We start from the raw sequence: 4,766 nt of genomic DNA, 5'->3' as shown, positions 1-4,766 counted from the left end.
TTAGGATCTGACATCTTCAGAGACGGGCATTATTCTGCCTACCACACCGATTTTTACTGATCTTCACAATACTGCCGCAACAAACATGGAAGTGCAGATATCTCTGCCAGTTTCCTTCACTTTGTTTTCTCACTACAATTAATAACTTTTGTCGGTGAAATTTTTGGTACTAGGCAAATATCCCATTCTCTATAGAATTATTTATTTAGTTAGTTATTTTGTTATGGGGTTTGGTGGATTATGAAATAAAGTTCTATAAATTGTTATTTATAAAATAAAGAAGTAAACAAACAAACCTCCTGTTCCAGGCTTGTTTTGTGCTTTCTCTGCCCCACACCTTAAGTCAGTCATTATTGTAAGAAGGCCTGGTTTTCTTTTAGTGGAGAATGGTATTTACCAATAAAGAAGTGGACACTAGGTGTGGCCATTACTGTTGGAATGTGGCTATTCTGAGGTCCTCTCAGTGGACAGAACTTTAGGTATATCTTCATAAAGAGACTTGGTTACAAATAGTTATGTAGCTTTATCCATAGAAGCTCAAAGCTGAAAGCACAAATGTCTTCAACAGGAGAATGCGTAAAAATTGTGGTATATTCATACAATGAAATACTGCTTAGAAAATTAAAATTTTTTAATTTTTAATTTTGGTAGGCACATAGTAGGTGTATATATGTATGAGGTACATGAGATAGTTTTGTACAGACATGCAATGTGTAATAATCGCATCATGGAAAATTGGGTATCTATCCCCTCAAGCATTTATCCTTTGTGTTACAAACAATCCAGTTACATACTCTTTTAGTCACTTTAAAATGTACAATTAAGTTATTAGTGACTGTAGTCCCCCTGTTGTGCTATCAAATAGGTCTTATTCATTATTTCTAACTATATTTTTCTACTCATTAATCACCCCCATTTCCCTCTTCCTTCTCACTACCTTTCCTAGCCTCTGGTAACCATCATTCTACTCTCTTATGTCCATGAGTTCAATTGTTTTGATTTTTAGGTCCCACAAATAAGTGAGAACATGTGGTGTTTGTCTTTCTGTGCCCGGCTTATTTTAGTTAACATAATGATCTCCAGTTCCATCTGTGTTGTTGCAAATGACAGAATCTCATTCTTTTTTATGGCGGAATAGTACTCCATTCTGTGTAAGTACCACATTTTCTTTATCTAGTCATCTGTTGATGGACATGTATGTTACTTCCAAATCTTGGCTACTGTGAATACTGCTGCAACAAACATGAAAGTGCAGATATCTCTTGCATATACTGATTTCCTTTCTTTTGGGTATATACCTAGCAGTGGGATTGCTGGATCATATGGCAACTCTATTTTTAGTTATTTGAGGAACCTCCAAACTGTTCTCTATAGTGGTATACTAATTTACATTCCCATCAACAGTGTACCAGAGTTTCCTTTTTTCCGTATTCTCACCAGCATTTATTTTTGACTATCTTTTGGATATAAGTCACTTTAACAGAGATAATATGATATCTCATTGTAGTTTTTATTTGCATTTGCATTGATGATGTGGCACACCTTTTCATATGCCTGTTTGCCATTTGTATGTCTTCTTTTGAGAAATGTCTATTCAAATCTTTTGTCCATTTTTTGATCAGATTATTAGATATTTTCCTATAGAGCTGTTTGAGCTCCTTATATATTCTGATTATTAATCCCTTGTGAGATGGATAGTTTGCAAATATTTTCTTTCATTCTGTGGGCTGTCTCTTCACTCCTGGATTGTTTCCTTTGCAATATGCAGAAGTTTTTTAACTTGATGTGATCCCATTTGTCCATTTCTGCTTTGGTTGCCAGGAAGTTTTTATTTTAAAGATGAAAGAAAGAACAAATGACATAAGCTATCACATGGATAAGTTTCAACATCATTATGTTAAATAAAAGAATCCAGATGCAGACAAGAACACCCTGTATGAATCCATTTATGTGAAGCTCAAGAACGGGCAAAACTAAACTATAGTAATAGAACAGTAGCTGTCAATAATGACTGGAATTGAGTGGAAAGAGACAGTAATTTGCTGCCATTGTGAAAATATTTAATCTCTTAATTGGAGTGCTGGTTACACAGTATACCCATTGAATTGTACAAGTAAGATTTGTACAGTTCAGTATATGTGAATTTTAACTCAACTTTAAAAAAATGATAAGTGATTGTCTGACAGTTTGGAGGATAAGTTTTTGTGCCTTGTATTGCTTTTCTTCCTGGCAATTGTTATGTAACTTTGAGGATATGTATTAGGGCTCTCCAGAGAAAGAGAATCAATAGGAGATAATTATTTATTTGTTTATTATTTATAATGAGGAATTGACTCATGCTATTATGGAAGCTGAGAAGTCCCACAATCCGCTGTTCGCAAGCTAGAGATCCAGGAAAGCCAGTGGTATAACACAGTCTGAGACCAAAGGCCTGAGAACCAGGAGAGCAGATGGCATAAATCCCAGTTCTATTCAGACCCACAATAGACTAGATGATGCCTGCTCACACTGGGGAGGACAATCTACTTTACTAAGTCCACTGGTTCAAATGCTAATCTCATCCCAAAACAACCTCACGGAGGCACCCAGAAATAATGTTCAATCTGGGCACCCCATGGCCTAGTTGACACATCATAAAATTAACCATCACAGGATGGCAGCCATAAGATAAGAGTGGTGAAAGAAAGACAAAGTTTAAGTTCCTCATAGCATTGTAGTATCACATAGCATCCCTGAACTGCATACCTCCAGAATGCATGTGCTCACAATATGGCCACAATCTGGAGGGAGATGACTAGGGAAGAGTGCCTAGCTATTTATTTAGCTCCCCTCATGATGGCATTAAACTTAGTGAATTCCTTAGTGTGTACCTGTGTGTGTGTGCATGAGAGAGAGACACAAAGAGAAAGAGATTGAGCTCCTGATGGGATCAAACCATTGTAGCCGAAACTCAGTTACTAGTCCAAAGCATTTCCTTACTGATACATTTCTCCTGATCTCCTTTTCTTTCATCTTGTCTGGTTATGAACACAGTGTATTTGTAAACCTATACGTACTATCAACTCTCTGAGGAAGAATTAAGTAGTTATCTCACATGATAGTAAGTTCCTATTCCTAAACTGTATTCCATGGAATATTAATGTTACCAAAAAGATATCCCATATTCACATAAACCACATTTGCCTTTTACGTATGAACAATAGTAAATGATTGGGAATTGTAAATTCCCTCTAGGGGAACACATTGTATTCATTGCCCAAACATCTCTTGGCCACAGAAGCTGTTTTCAATGGTATATCAGGCTGGATCGGAATATATGTTTGGAAACATCACTCTAGATTAAGACTGAACCTTGGAATGAAATCCTAATTGTAAACACCTCTTCCTTTTGGGATTTGCTATCTTCCTCACCCAACCTCTCCTCACTATAGCAGGGTATGTATCCTGCTTCATTTTGCTGTCATAGACCAATCATACTCAGGGAATTTCTTTCCCACCTTGGCAGAACTATAGTAAAGCTCCCTAAGACAAAGTGAATGTTTAAAGTCCTCTTAGTGCAATGACTTCACATCTTCTGACCTGCCTGTTTTGCCCTTCTTCTTCATTTCATTTATTCCTGACTATCTAGGCCTCTGACCTAATATTTTGGTCCAGGGCCTCTGTAAATACTATGCATGTGCAGGCAAAACTCCAGCAGGCATTATTCATATACATGGTGATCTGAAAAGTGTCCCCTGGAACTGTCCAGTGGGGCAGCGGTAATCCTTCTCCAACTCTTTTCCTTCCTGCCTGCACCAGTTTTCTGATTGACTCTCTGTTCTGGGTTTCACTATTTGTGGATCATGACTTCTGTTTTCTAGTTTCTGACTCTTCTTGGTTTCCTTGTCTTTACTTTCACCTTGTATATGCTTTTGAGCTTCTGACCTATTGGTCTCGGGACTGACTATGACTAAAGTAAACTGGTATCCCACATCTAAGTACTAACGAACACTTCCCAATTATTTCTCTTTCCTTTTTAAATGTAGTTTTGCTTAAAACAGAATTCTACCCAAACGACACTTTGAAGACATGTAAGGGAGGCTAAAGAAAGAGGATTTTTAAAAATTCAAGATTATGATATGTTATGAATATTTGGGGGTAAAGATGAGCTCCCTCCTTCCTCAGAAAGACTTTAGATTGCCTGTTGAGAATTAATGTTTTAAAAGCATCACAGCATTCATTGAATAGGGAAATCTTCTCTAAATAGGAAGAACGGCTTCCCAGCAGGTAACATTGAACTGTAACCTGATTGAATGTATTTAGTAGCTAAAGAAAGAACGTGTCAGCCAGATGGTGTGGGAGCTTGGTTAGTCCTGAAATTTCAGAAAAAGAAAGATCACAGGGGCAAAAGTTGAATGTATCTTGAGACAAGACCTTGGTGCAGAGACAGCAGAAAAATGACAGTACTCACACCAAGGTTACAGTTACCAAGAAACCTTTTAATTATAATTTAGCTTTTCATGTAGTGCTCCTATAGGTAAAGAAGGTGTAGGTCGTGGGATTGAGTAGCAGTAAATGCTTTCCTTTGCAAATTAGCATATATGAGTTTGCGTTTATATGTCAGTCTTTGTGAGCTGGTCTAATGAGATACTGCCTGATGACCTGACAGACCAGGTTTATGAGCTTTCCAGGCTGAGAGCTGAGCCTGTGAGGAATTCACTAAGGTTAATGCCATCCTGAGGGGAGCTAAATGGGTAGCTAGGCAATCTTCCCTAGTCATCTCCCTC

The sequence above is a fragment of the Macaca thibetana genome, chromosome 3 (assembly GCF_024542745.1).
Source record: "Macaca thibetana thibetana isolate TM-01 chromosome 3, ASM2454274v1, whole genome shotgun sequence".
NCBI lineage: Eukaryota > Metazoa > Chordata > Mammalia > Primates > Cercopithecidae > Macaca > Macaca thibetana.
Note: the sequence above shows the minus strand (reverse complement) of the source record.